Source organism: Felis catus, chromosome B3 (genome assembly GCF_018350175.1).
Source record: "Felis catus isolate Fca126 chromosome B3, F.catus_Fca126_mat1.0, whole genome shotgun sequence".
NCBI lineage: Eukaryota > Metazoa > Chordata > Mammalia > Carnivora > Felidae > Felis > Felis catus.
In genome coordinates this window covers 32,295,457-32,310,773 of record NC_058373.1, presented here as the reverse complement: position 1 = coordinate 32,310,773, position 15,317 = coordinate 32,295,457, and the positions used below count along the sequence as shown (strand labels likewise).

Below are 15,317 nucleotides of genomic sequence, written 5' to 3'. Positions count from 1 at the left end.
TGAGCCACCCAGGCGCCTCTCTTTGACTTCTTTTTCACTATTATTTATTTGTCCAGTTTCTCTGCTCTTCTTGAGCCAGTTTTGGTACTATATGTATTTACTAGGGAATCTTACCCACTCTTTTAAATCTATTCATGAGAAATTGGATCTATTAATTTCTTATTACCCCTACAATCACCTTTCCTTCCTTCCTTCCTTCCTTCCTTCCTTCCTTCCTTCCTTCCTTCCTTCCTTCCTTCATCTCCCTTTCTTTCTTTCTTTCTTTCTTTCTTTCTTTCTTTCTTTCTTTCTTTCTTTCTTTCTTTCTTTCTTTCTTTCTTTCTTTCTTTCTTTCCTTTCTTTTTCTTGACAAACTTTCTTTATAAACATCCAGAAGAAAGTTTTCTCACCCATCTTCTCAAGATGTCCCATGACAGAGGGAGGGGGAAGCTGCTTGGAACAGAGCTAGGACCAGGGCTACACCTGGTAGGGAGACTGTGGGGGCTCGGTCAGGCCAAGCCAAGCTGATGGTTTCAGAGGCTCCATGGGGTGCAGCAGAAGGGGGCCTTGGTGTCCCCAGAACAAGCCCTTCTCTTTATTGTGACTAACCCAGAAGCTGACAAGAGGGAGGCAGGTGGGGAGGGAGCCCTCAGTCTCAGTGGACTCTGGGCTTCAGGGACCACGCCCTGGGTGGGGCTGCCCGCAGGAATGCAGACAGCTCTGGGACTGGTGGCTAGCCTCCAGGATAGCGGAAGACGGTGGTTCTCATGAGTTCGTCCTTGCTGCTTCGGGCTGAGCTCAGCCGATTGGCTCTTTTCCAACCAGTCTTCTAGATGGTCCTCAGGGAGCTTGAGGACAGTTATTGGCCACTTCCTGGCCCACGTCTCCTTCTCCACCTGGATACTCTGCTCTTGCAGGTCTGTCTGTGACATGTGGGGAAATCTGCATTTGGAGCCAAAGTCACACTGGCCTGTCAGTAGAAACTTCCCACGGGGCCGCTTCTTCTGTTCATCTAACAAGATGGCAGACCCATCTTAGAACAGGTCATACCAGACGTTCTTGGCTTTGAGGTGCTGCAGCCCATTCAGGTGTTTCTTGTGGGTGTGGAGCTTGTCCTGGAAGGAGTGGTTGCCGTAGTCACAGAAGTAATGCTTCCCCATGGCCACCTACGCCGGGTGCTGCTGCTGCCTGGCTCTGCAGGGCCCAAGGGCTCTAAGCTCCTCCTCCTTCTGTGCCTTCCACCTTCTTTAGCTTTCATTTTAACCCCTTTCTTTTCCTTATTTGTGGTTTTTCTATTAAAGCGTTCTCTTGTGGTAAAATATGCATAATGTAAAATTTTCCATTTTAACCATTTTTAAGTATGCAATTCAGTGGCATTTAAGAATATTCAATGTTGTGCAACCATCACCACCATCTATTTCTGGAATTTTTCACCATCCTGAACATAAACTGTACTGTTAGTTAACCTTAAAAATAAAACCGCCAGTTCATTTTACCAGCAAAAATGGGTCTATTCGGGAATAGCAGAGACTTGCAATCTGGGACCAGCAAGCTACAGCAAAAACCATAGGTAAGTCTGAGAACAAAGGAGAGAAACTGCTCTTTTATAGAGGAAAGGGAGAAGTTGGGAGGGGTGTTATAAACAAAAAGTCCAGTGAAGTAAACTAGGATTTGGAAGCATAGTGGCTTCTCATTGGCTGAGTAGTAATTGTCTCTCATTGGCTGGGCTGTTGCTAGGGGGAGAGGAGGGTAGCCTTTTCCCTCCTGCCTGGATAGTAAAGGAGTACGGAGATGCAAAGTCCATTTCTTCCTCTTGGATTTGTAATTGATGATGAATGGTAGGACATGAGAGCTCCCCCTACCAGCCTTCCGATTCCATTTTAGTGGTTTCCCTTTATTAATTTTCATAATGCCCATTAAATAGTAACTTCTCATTCCTTCCTACTCCCAAGCCTCTGCTAACCTCTAAGCTACTTTCTGTCTCTATGAATTTGCCTCTACTGGGTACTGCATATAAGTGGGAGCATACAATTGTTGTCCTTTCGTGTCTGTTTTTTTTCACTTAGCATAATGTTTTCAAGGTTCATACATGTTGTATCAGAATTTCATTCTTTTTAAAGACTGAATAATATTCCATTATATGTGTATACCACATTTTGTTTTCCATTCATCTGTCGATGGGTATTTGGATTATTTCTACCTTTGGCTATTGTCAATAATGCTGCTATGAAGATTAACGTGCGAGAATTTATTTCAGTCCTTGCTTTCAATTCTTTTGGGTATGTACCTAGAAGTGGAATTCCTGAACCATCAGGTAATTTTTGTTTAACTTTTGAGAAACTGACAAAACATTTTCTATAGCAGGTGTTCCATTTTGAATTCCTATCAGCAATGCACAAGGGTTCCAATTTCTCCACATCCTCGCTAATACCAGTTATTTTCTGGGCTTGTGTGTTTATTTGTTTTTAACTGTAGCCATCCTAATGGTTTTGAAGAAGTATCTCACTGTGTTTTTATTTGCATTTCCCTAATGGCTAATGATATTGAAAGTCTTTTCCTGTGCTTATTGGCCATTTGTTTATTATCTTTGCAGAAAGTTCTTTTCAAGTCTTCTGCCCATTTTTGAAGTGGGTTGTTGGTTTTTGTTCAGTTGTATGAGTTTTTCTATTTTTTTATTGACTGGATTTATTTTTCTGTCTCTCCTGAATTCCTAGGAAGCATACAGTGGATCCTCTCTATTTGTGCTGTCCAATATGATAGCCACAAGCCACAGAGGACTATTTAAATTTAATTTTTTAATTTTTATTTATTTTTGAGACAGAAAGAGAGAGAGAGAGAGAGAGAGAGAGAGAGACAAAGTATGAGCAGGGGGAGGGCAGAGAGAGAGGGAGATGCAGAACCTAAAGCAGATTCCAGGCTCTGAGCTGTCAGCACAGAGCCCAATGTGGGGCTTGAACTCACAAACTGTGAGATCAGGACCTGAGCTGAAGTTGGAGGTTTAACTGACTGAGTCACCCAGTCACTAATTTTTTTTAATTTATTTTTTGTTTTAATGTTATTTAATTTTGAGAGAGAGAGACAGAGACAGGGTGTGAGCAGGGGAGGGGCAGAGAGAGAGAGGGAGACACAAAATCTGAACAGGCTCCAGGCTCTGAGCTGTCAGCACAGAGTCCGTTGCAGAGCTCAAACTCGCTAGCCGTGAAATCATGACCTGAGCCAAAGTTGCATGCTTAATTGATTGAGGCACCCAGGCACCCCGTGACTATTTAAATTTAAACTTTAATTGATTGAAATTAAATAAACTAAAAATTCAATTCTTCAGTGGAATTAGACACATTTCAACTTGTCAATCAATAATCATGTGGCTGATGGCTATCATATTGGACAGCACAGAATGAACACTTTTATCATCACAAAAAGTTCTATTAGACAACATTGTTCTAAATCTACCTTCCATATCTTTTTTTCCCCCTAATATTCTGCATCTCTATTTTTATGGTCTTCATCCTGAGAGAGGCCCTTGACTTTATCATTCACACCTTGAATTGGTCTTCAGTCATGCCCAAATACATTATTGACCTCCAATATTTAATTTTAAATCTTATTTAGCAATTGGCTTTATAAATGTCAATATTTCCTTTTGTTCTTCTATTCATAGGAGCATATTCTTTTTAAAAATTTTTTTCAACGTTTATTTATTTTTTTTGGGACAGAGAGAGACAGAGCATGAACGGGGGAGGGGCAGAGAGAGAGGGAGACACAGAATCGGAAACAGGCTCCAGGCTCTGAGCCATCAGCCCAGAGCCTGACGCGGGGCTCGAACTCACGGATCGCGAGATCGTGACCTGGCTGAAGTCGGACGCTTAACCGACTGCGCCACCCAGGTGCCCCGCATATTCTTTTTTTAAAAAATGTTTATTTATTTATTTTGAGAGAGAGCGAGAGTGTGAGCAAGGGAGGAGCACAGGGGGAGAGAGAGAGAATCCTAAGCAGGTTCCGTGCTCAGCACGCAGAGCCCAATGCAGGGCTTAATTTCATGACCATGAGATCATGACCTGATCTGAAATCAAGAGTCAGATGCTTAACCAATTGAGCCACCTAGGTTCCCCCATAAGAGCATATTCTTATAGATGCAGTTTGCTTTTGATTAACTACAAGGACTCGAATTCACTTAAAAAAACTTTTTTTTATGTTCTGTTTCCTGAATTAACTTTGTTTCATCCAGAGTTGAATGTCCTATTTGTTCCTCTTAGTTCTTCTCTTCCATGCTGTTGGTTTTCCTAATGTCTAGTGATTCTTAATTGTCCATTTACATTTTTAAAATGCAAGGCTATGTTGATATATAGCTCATATTTATTATCTTAACAATTGAAGTTCCATTTCCACAACTGGGCTCACTCCTTAACTGCAGGATTGATAGAAGGTTCTAGGTTGAGAACAGCCAGATAAGCTACCACAGTTGTTAAAACAAATGGAAGGCTTTATTCTAGAGGTGAGTGTTTCATTTCAATCATGGGTGGGGGCTGCATTGCCTTATTTTCTTTCTTCTTTTCCTCCATGTATATTGTGAATGTACAGAATTATCTTGGACCTAATTTGATTCTCTGGTCTCAAGAATTGACTAGGCAGGTTCTCCAATTTGATTAGAGAGTGGTAATCATGGGTCTATCCTGGGGCCAAATGCTGCAGCCAGCTGCTCTAAATAGAGAGAGGAGCTCAGATGATCCAGGACAGACCTTTAATTAGTTACTCCACGGTCCACTTGTGCTCCCTGCCCTTGCTGACTCCTTGAAGCTCTGAGAAAACTCATCTCCAGCTTACGTTTCAGATTTCTGCTACTTGTGTTTGTTTAGGATGTGGATTTCTCTACTCTGCTTTCTCCATCAGATGAATGACATCTGCCCATCTTCATTAATTGATCTTTGCTTTTGTGGACCTTTGGTGCATTAGGTGGTATTAATCCTCAATTTATAGTGATCAGTTATCATTAGTACATTGTTCCATCATCATTGTTGCTATCACTGTTTTTTTCATCATCACACACCATCTCAACTCCTTTCTTACAGGATGCATGTATTTTTGCTCGATGCGTGTTTGCATTTTTAACTGATATAAATGGTACTAAGAGATTTGTTTTCTTTTCTTCAATGTTGTGCTTTAAATATATACCTGTGATATCCTATAAACATCAAGTTAATGCTTCAGAATTCATCCTGATATTCCATTATAATCCTCCACTGCATTCATTTATTTATTCTCTGGTGTTGGACACCTCAGTTACCTCCAACTCTCTACTCCCACAAGCACTTGGTAGGGATCTCTATTTCCCCATATATTTCAACAACATTTGCTATTCCTCTACTTTCTAATTTTTGCCCGTCTGATAGACATGAAGTAGTATTTCATTGCTGCTTTAATGTGTATTTCTTGAGCATCTATTCCTATTTACATGTTAACAATTTGGATTTCCCCTTCTGCAAATTACCTGTTATATTAGCCAAGATATACTAGATTATGCTGTTCTAGCAGACAACCCAAAACACTGTTGGCTTATAAGAAGAAATGTTTATTTCTTGTTCTTGTTAGTGGTCGGAGAGGTTCTAGTCCTCAGCCACTAGGGGACCCAGGATGGTGGAGCAGCCATAATCTTAGAGATTGCCAATCATTATCCCAGAGGAAAAGAAAACTTGGTTAATCGTGTATTGACCCTGGAGCTTCCATTTGGCAATGACACACTTTATTTCTACTCACATTTCATTGCCGTAGCTAGTGACAGGGCCATGTTGAACTTTAAGGGTGTGGTAAAGTACAAGTGTACTATGTGCCTGGAAGGAGGAGAACTGGAAATATTTAGTGAACGTCCCTAATGACAACACTGGTCTGTCCTTCTGGTCAAAAAAAGTATTCAACTTGTTTGTTTCCACTCATAAAAACGACACTCCCTCCCTACCTAAGGCAGTTGTCTAAACATCTGGAGGGAAGGAAAATTTTTTTCTTTCTACCCTCTGGGGGACCCCTATAACAAAAGACAGATTAACAAGAGAAAAATAAAGAAAAGGTTATTAACACTTATATCTCATATGCACATGGGAGAAACTCAGGAAAATAAGTCAAAGAGGTGGCTTACAATGCAGGTTTATATAGCATCTTCAACAAAGAACAATGCATTTGTAGACAAATGATGGGACCAAAAACACCCCACACATTTTTAGGCTTCCAAGGGTGACAAATGAGGGAAGGCAAATATATGGGAAACTAATGGGGGCTAGTTCGTAAAGTTCATATGTAGATTCCAGGCTCATAGGGTCTAAAGTTACCTCTGGTGATTAACTTTCATTTTTTCTGGTAGAGAGGGAAAACTTATGTCCTACTTTTAAGCAAATAGAAGAAGGACAAGGAAATTTTCTTGTATTTGCTTTTTCTCAATTGCCTTCAGCTCAAAACAATCCTTATGCCAAAGTGGCATATTTCGGGGTGCGTATTCTGGTTTCTTTCACATTCCACCCAGTCATCCACACTCTGTATCCCAGGAATGCATATGTTCCTTGCTTCAGCCCCAATTCCCTGCTCTGGGAGTAGCTTCTCTGTCCTTTGTTCTCCATAACCCTTGGCTGTACCTTGTGGAAGTTTCTTTTTTTCCCACCATCCTCTTTGGCCTAATCTAACATAGACATTAGCACATTTCCTGCCCACTGATGGTGGGGGCTCTAGCATCATTTTAAGGCTTAAAGAGTCAGAACATTTATGCTTGTAATTTCTTTGGCCATACAATGCTTCCTAAAACCTTAGTAGCCTTCTTATTTATTTTATTCTAATTGATTCTGTGTGACAGAGCTCATCCACAGCCATTTTCTAGATGTACTTCTTGGATTTGCTAGGTTCCTTTCTCACCCTATTCCCCACCCTTTCCTTTTTACATTATTGCCTGGTAAGGTATTGAGTTTATCAGGCTGTTGTGGAAGAACTGCACGTTTAGTCTCTTAGAGCCATTTGGTCAAATTTAAAGGAATTACTGATACCTCACCTTTAGTTGAACCCTCGCCCCGAGACATCTTTATCCATTCAAAGGTTTTTATTGATGGATAAAACAGTTACAGACTTGACATGATCCATCAAGAGGCTGAGATTTTAATCAGCCTTGTCCTTCCAAGCCCTTAGCATTTTTTCCTTTTACTTGTGAGAGTTGAGAAACAGTTATCTCTTCCAACTGTGCAAGACCCCAGTTTTCTGGTCCCTCTCAATCTCCTTCCATTCCTGCTTGGAAATGTGCCAATAACTTTCTGCTTATTTCCAATGCAGTCAACAGAAACTAATGCTCACTACTCTCTTCCTTCCCTTTAGGGTTAAAAGTTTATTAGGTATAAGACCTACCTTCCAAGTTATTGCAGACGACAGTTTTATCCAATATTCTGCCACTACATAACATAAAATGCTATCTCTCCAACATCTGCTCACAGGTTCCTTGCCACCCGGTGACCAGCTCCTAAGCCATTGCCACATATTTTAGATTATGTTGTTATGGTGGAACCCCCTTTCTATATCTGATAGGATAGATTAAATTAGGCTTGGTGATGGACAACCATAAAATCTTAATGGCTTGAAACCACGAAGGAGTATTTCTGGGTCACTGCAAGTCAACAGGGGCTCCACTTATCACAGCCACTCAGAGACGCAGACTAATGGAGTGACTACCATCTCTAACATTGCTTGTCATCAGGCCAAAGGGAAAGAAAATATGGTAAACTGCACAATGATTCTTAAGCTTCTGCTTAGAAGCAATACTTGTCACTTTCACTGAAATTTCATCTACTGACCAAGCTACAATGGCCACGCCTAACTTTAAGGAAACGGGAAAATGTAATTCTACCATGCATCTGGGAGGAAAACCAGAAATATTTGATGGAACAAATAAGGTCACAAGATGTGATCATATACTTTCTTCTATTATGTCTATCTTATACTTTCCACATTTAGATTTTTAATGCATCTAGAGTTCCCTTTTTTAAAGAGTTATGTAGAACTAATTTATTTGAATCCTTAAAATAAGCCAATATTCTCAATATTATCAACTATAAAATTCATTATTTCTCCTCTGACTTATGATTCCATCTTCACCAATTTCAAATTCATGACATCTATTTTTGTTCCACTGACCTACTTGTTTGTTTCAATTCTGGTTCTACGTTATTTTTAGTACTATGGCTTTGTAGACTGTGTTAATATGTATTAGGAAAAATCTTTGCTCTTCTTCAAAGTTGTCTTAATTATCTGTGAACTAGTCTTCCCTATAAATTTCAGAATCAATGTTATGTTTCTAATTTATTCTTTTAATGTTTATTTATTTTTGAGAGAGAGAGAGAGAGAGAGAGAGAGAGAGAGAGAGAGAGAGAATGAGTGGAGGAGGGGCAGAGAGAGAGGGAGACACAGAATCTGAAGCAGGCTCCAGGCTCTGAGCCATCAGCCCAGAGCCCGATGTGGGGCTCGAACTCACAGACTGCAAGATCATGACCTGAACTGAAGTTGGGTGCTTACCCAGCTGAGCCACCCAGGTGCCCCAAGTTTGATAAGTTCTTTATAGAGTTTGGATATCCCCTTTATCATATATGTTGTTTACACATATCCTCTCCCATTCTATAGGCTACCTTTTCATTTTGTTGATTGTTTCCTTCGCTGTGCAGAAGCTTTTTATCTTGATGAAGTCCCAATAGTTTATGTTTGTTTTCATTTCCCTTGCCTTCAGCGACATGTCTAGTAAGAAGTTGCTCTGGCCAAGGTCAAAGAGATTGCTGCCTGTGTTCTCTATGATTCTGATGGCTTCCTGTCTCACATTTAGGTCTTTCATCCATTTTGAATTTATTTTTGTGTATGGTGTAAGAAAGTGATCCACTTTCATTCTTCTGCATGTCTCTGTCCGGTTTTCCCAACACCATTTGTTGAAGAGACCATCTTTTCTCCATCGGATATTCTCTCCTGCTTTGTCAAAGATTAGTTGACCGTATAGTTGTGGGTCCTGGATTTTCTATTCTGTTCCATTGATCTATGTGTCTGTTTTTGTGCCAGTACCATACTGTCTTGATGACTACAGCTTTGTAGTATAGCTTGAAGTCTGGAATCATGCCTCCAGTTTTGTTTTTCTTTTTTAGGATTGCTTTGGCTGTTTGGGGTCTTTTGTGGTTCCTGTATTTTTTTTTTTTTCTTTTAGCCCCTTAAACTTGTCATTCCATTTCCTTCTAGTTTCTATAGTTTTGGTGCAAAATTATCAAATCTTACTGTTGCTTCATTCTCTGGATGCTTTTAAGATTTGCTACTTTGCTTTGCTTTTCAGCTATTTGACCATTAAGTGCTTAGATGTGGATTTTTTTTTTTTTTTTTTTTTTTTTTTTTTTTTTTTTTGGTATTTATTCTACTTGGGTTTCAACAAGTGTCTTAAATCTGTACATTGATATCCTTTGTCAGTTTTGGAAAGTTCTTGATCTTTCTATCTTCCAATTTACTTCTTTTTTTTAAACTTTGTTTAGTGAAAGAGAGAGCGTGAGCAAAGGAGAGGAGCAGAGAAAGGAAAAGAGAATCTTAAGCAGGCTCCACACTCAGTGCAGAGCCCGACATGGGCTCAATCCCACAACCCTGGGATCATGACCTGAGCCAAAATCAGGAGTTGGAAGCTCAACCGACTGAGCCACCCAGGCATCCCCTGAATTTTACTTCTGTTTCATTCTCTCTATCCTTTAAGATTCTAATTGCACATATGTTTGAGCTTTTGATTGTGTCCCACATGTCTCTTGTGCTCTGTTCTTTTCATTCTTGTTTCTCTGTGGGCTTCAGTTTGGATAATTTGTATTGATATTTGAGTTCACTACACCTGTCTATTGCTGTTAAACCCAACCAGTGAATTTTTAATTACAGATATTATATTTTGTAGTTTCAGAAAGTCCACTTGATATTTTTATAGGTTACAATTCTCCATTAAAAGTATTCTTTTTTAGGGGCGCCTGGGTGGCGCAGTCGGTTAAGCGTCCGACTTCGGCCAGGTCACGATCTCGCGGTCCGTGAGTTCGAGCCCCGCATCGGGCTCTGGGCTGATGGCTCAGAGCCTGGAGCCTGTTTCCGATTCTGTGTCTCCCTCTCTCTCTGCCCCTCCCCCGTTCATGCTCTGTCTCTCTCTGTCCCAAAAATAAATAAACGTTGAAAAAAAAATTAAAAAAAAAAAGTATTCTTTTTTAACAATTTTTTTTCAAACTTTCCATTTTCCTCTTTGACATATTTATAATGGTTATTTAAATTTTTTTTCAACGTTTATTTATTTTTTGGGGGGACAGAGAGAGACAGAGCATGAACGGGGGAGGGGCAGAGAGAGAGGCAGACACAGAATCGGAAGCAGGCTCCAGGCTCTGAGCCATCAGCCCAGAGCCCGATGCGGGGCTCGAACTCACGGACCGTGAGATCGTGACCTGGCCGAAGTCGGACGCTTAACCGACTGTGCCACCCAGGCGCCCCTGTAATGGTTATTTAAAATGTCTTATCTGTAAAATAAAATAAAATAAAATAAAATAAAATAAAATAAAATAAAAGTTTCTTGTCTGCTAACCACAAAATCCGGGTCATCTGTAGATCTTCTCCTATTATTATTTTTTGTCCTGAGGATGTGTGATCACATTTTCCTGCCTTTTCACATGCCTTATAATTCTTTATTGTCCACTGGAGATTGTATATACATGAACTGAAGCTGAAGAAGATGATATTTTCCCCCAATAGGTTTTACCCCTACTTCATTAGGCAGATAAGGTAAGGGGACAATCACGATATAGTTTGGTTAGTTTCTACCTCTTTGGCTATAAGACACTGTGGGAAATTCCTTGATGCCTTTCAGAGGTTTGAACTTAGCTCTTTAGCCTCCAACCAACACAGCTTCAAAATTTGGCAAATATCATAAGAGAGAGCTGTATATTTGACAACCTTCCCCTTTCTCTAGCAGGACTTTGTGTCCTAAGCACTGTGAGCCTGTGGGAAATTTCAGTCTGTTATTCCACACCCTCTCGCCCCGACCACCATGCCCCCAGCTTCCTGTGCCACTCAAGCACTCAGCAAATGTTCTGTGGGAGAAAACTGAGGGCCACATCGATTTCCCATCTCTCATCCTTATTACTCCATTGTCGCCTCCTTCCCTCCAGCCCCAGGAAGGGATGCCTCCCCCCAGGCTCTGAATCCTGTCCCTTTCTGCTTTCTCAGACATCGTTATGTACCATATATCCTACCCCTTCTCCCTGTGCAACTTGTCTTCTTTCTTTCTTGGTCCCTTACCATGAGCACACAAGCTCAGGCCTCTCATATCTTGAAAAAAAGCACTGCAACCTTATTTCATCTGTGTGCTCTTCAACTACTGGTCCTTCCATTCACCCATCCACTTATTCGGCAAACTTTGATTGAATACCTCCTATGTGCCAGGCAGTATTCTAGGTGGAATATACAGCATGAACAAAAGAAAGTCCTGATTCTTACGGAAATTATATTCCATGGAGGGATACAGAAAATAAATGCGTAAGCGAGTAACATAGTCAGAAGGTTAATAGGTTTTAAGGGGGGGAAATCAGGCAGAATAAAAGAGTTGGAGATGACTGGGGATGGGGGCTAGGTGCCTATCACTTTATATAGGGTGGTCAGGGAAGCCTGCCGTGATAAGGTAACATCTGAACAGAGATATGGAAAAAAGTAAAGGAAGTTGCGGTATGGACACCTGGAGGAAGAGTGTCCCAGTCAGGGGGAATAGCAAATGCAGAGGTCCTGAGGCAAATGTGCCTGGTGTATTCAAAGAACAACAAGGAAGGAAGCATGGAGAGGAAGCAAGGAGGAGAGTGGCAGATGGGATCATACGAAGAGCAGAGGGTCAGGTCACGTAGGACTTTGTGAGCCAACATAAGGACTCAGCTTGTACCTTGGAGAAATCTGGGAGGAATCAAAATTTACCCATATTTGAAAGGACCATCTAGCCGTTGTGTAGAAAGTAAACTACAGACAGAAAAGGAAGCAAAGAGACCGAGTAGGATGCTATTGCACGTGACAAAGATGGCTTGCACCAGGGTGGTAGCAGTGGAGATGGAAAGGGGTCATCTGGTTCTGAATGTATTTCGAAAGTAGATACAGTAGGATTGCCAATATGGGATTTGCAAGGAAGAAAAATCAAGGATGACTGCAAGACTTTTGGCCTGAGCTACTGGAAGAACAGAGTTGTCGTTACCTGAGATGGGGAAGGCTGCAGGAGAAAAGGTTTTTTTTGGGGGGGGGGGGAGGGTGGTATTTTATTTTATTTCCATAATGAAGGGTGGGGGTGAGTAGAAATTATAAGCTTGATTGGAGACAAGTGGAGATGTTGAGAAGGCAGACAGATACACAGAATTCAAGGGCACATTCCAAGCTAGGGATTTAAATTTGAGAGTTACCATTGCATAGATAATATTTAAAGCGATTGGAAGATGAGAGGATGAAGGGAGTGGGCATAGAGCCGAAGAAAAGAGTTCTGGGTACTAAGTCCTGGTGTTCCCCATCACGAAGGGGTCAAGGGGAAGAGAACGACCCAGCCCAGGATATTAGAAGGAGCAACCAGTGAAGGGAGATGAAAAGCAAGGGACGGGAATGTTCTAGAAGTAGAAGTTCTTCAAGAAAGAGTGAATAAATCAGGGGAGAGAGTGAAAAGACGGATGATACAAGAGAGAGGGAGGGTGACTGGAGTAATGTCCTCAAGTAGGTGAGAGGACACACGAGGGGGCCGGCCTCCGTAGAGCACCCAGTCTCACCCACAGCACCAGGGGCAGGCGGAGCACGTGGGCCCAGTTGTTCTTTCTCCTCTTCTAGCTCTGCTGTCCTCAAGCGTGGCTTTCCCCTTCCGCCTCCACCACCTGACCCCTTTCTTGGTCTCAGATCCATGAGGCACACCCCTGGGGTAGTCAGATCAGGGTCTTCCCACCCTGTGCAGCGGGAGACCAGTGCCAGACCCGGACGCCCCTGGTGTTATTCACTTGTCAAATTCTTCCCATTCTTCAAAGTCGTCTAGAAGCCCATCTCCTCCTGGTACCCTTGCCTAACCTTCGCAGCCCCAGCCCACACTGCTTCCTCCTCCCCAGCCCTCCCACTTCCTCCTCCAACCCCAAAGCTGGCATCGAGGAGCATCCTTGGAGACCCAGGGTGGAGGGAGGATGGATGCCCCTTCGCGTGCATTTCGACGTATCACCAGGAGGGGGCTCAGTGTAGCAAGCGCGGTTGTCAACCACAGTGGGGAGAACTTGCAAAAGGGTGGTGAAGCTGGCGGCCATCTGTGAGTCCCTTCCTGACTTTGCAGACGGCTTGGACAAGTGCTAGCCTGTCTCATCAGTCCTGCCGGCTTCAGGGTCCCCGGAGGACATCCTTCAGGTGCTCTCAGTGAGAAACCATCAGGTGACTCAGCACACCCTGGAGGGGACTGGGCAAGCCCCTTTCAGAGGAAAATGAGGCAGAGACCCAGAACAGCTAACCCATTTAGCCTGGTCACAGTCCTCAGCAGGGCTGGGAGGGGGGCCCTGGTGTCCTGGTTTCCAGCCTACTGTCCCGTCTGCACCCCGTTCCTCCTAGCCTGGGTTAAGGCATTCGCTCCAGAGTTCAAGCTCTCTTTCAACTACAACATGAGAAGGGGTGGGGGTGGGGGAGGGGAGCCTGGCTGAGGAGCCTGGAGGGGAATGAGCTGGGGTCCGGCCTTGAGGAAGTCTCATCGAAATTACGTGGGCCATGCAGAGAACACGGGGCAGCTGGGCACGTGCTTCTTGAAGGACAGAGGGAAGTTAAGTGGATTTGTCCAGCTTGAGAGGCCTACCTCTGATAGACTCCTTTTCCCTGAGGGACACTGAGGGAACTGAGCTGTGCGAGTATTTACGGAGGCACGGAGGGTGTGAAGGATGATAAAGTGAGACCACATTTTGACAGCCATGCTGCCCCCAACAGAATGGTGAAGGGCTGACCAGGGAGTTTCTAGGGTGAGTGGAGACCCCCCCCAGGGGTGGTTGGGGTCATTCCTCAGAGGTGGCCACGCATCTTCCTGAGTGGATAAAATCAGTGCTGTGGCTAAAGGCCCGGTTTGGAAAGCCAAGGCCCGGCACGGGTTTGTCTGTGGAGGTGTCGGGTTTCCTCTCAAAGTCTGGTTGTAGAGATTTCTTTAGAAGTTGTATTTGTGATGATCTCATCGTGGGAAACGAGGAAAGAAGAGATGCCAAATATGTTATTGTGCTGAAAATCCTGTTTTAAGAAAACAATCGCAAGATTGTATTCATTAACAACTGCTAACCACAAAAGTGGAAAAAGCAGTGAGGCCAATAAGAAATAATCCCCACATCTGATGAAGTGAGTGTCCTTGGGGACTGGGCCAGGGGGAGAGAGCCCACTTCTGGCGGCAGAAGCTGGGTGGGAGGGACGCTGTCTGAGGGCTGACTGGGGACACTGCAGCTCATACAGCCTGCTTGCCTCGGACTGGGCTCTTCCCCAGGATCAGTGACCTGAGTGGCCACCCAGCCACAGCCAAGGCATGGTCCAAGAGGGGCCACTTCCATCACATGACACGTATCTCCAGATGAGAGGGAGAGCGGCAGGGGGAAGCCAGCAAGAGAAAGGGGCTGGGTTTGACTGTCGTCCTGCCTCAGAAATGAGGGATTGGCATGAAAAGCTGGCAGATGGGGGCGCCTGGGTGGCTCAGGCGGTTGAGCAACCAACTCTTGGCTTGGGCTCAGGTCATGCCCTCGCAGTTCGTGAGTTTGAGCCGCACGTCGTCGCATGGGGGCTCTGTGCTGACAGCGCAGAACCTGCTTGGGACTCTCTCTCTCCCTCTCTCTCTGCCCCACAGTGCCCTTTTACTCTTGTGGCTTTGTTTCTTAACTCCATTCCAGCCCTGCCGTTCAGAGAACCTCCCCGACCCTCCAGCAGCAGGACAGGCTCCAAGATGGATTCCTGGTAATGGGAGCGCTGTAAGCCTGGGATGGAGAAGGACGAGGAGAGGGGGAGGAGGCTGAATGGCTCCACCAGGGTTGGGGGAGGAGGCCAAACACTGGAGATGGTGATCAGGAAAGAAGAGGGGACCGCGGGTCAGACGGGGGCACAAGCTGCTTACACAAGCTTGGTTAGAAGATGTGCTGTTATTTTGCGGTGTGTATGTTGGATGGGGGGGTGGGGGCGGATAATCTTGAAGGATCAGTTCCACGCTTTTTTGCAGGCTGCTCCTGTTATTTTGCCGGCCAGATGCTTCCAGCTGGAAGTATTTGGATCTAGACACCTGAAATCTACTCCAACACTCAAGAGCCAGGAGGAAGAGAGCAGAAAGCAGGAGG

At 43.6% G+C, this 15,317-nt stretch overlaps 1 pseudogene; it reads right to left on the bottom strand.

The window, feature by feature from the left end:
- Window positions 1-634: 634 nt before the first annotated feature.
- Window positions 635-1,139, bottom strand: LOC101089868 (annotated as a pseudogene).
- Window positions 1,140-15,317: the final 14,178 nt, after the last annotated feature.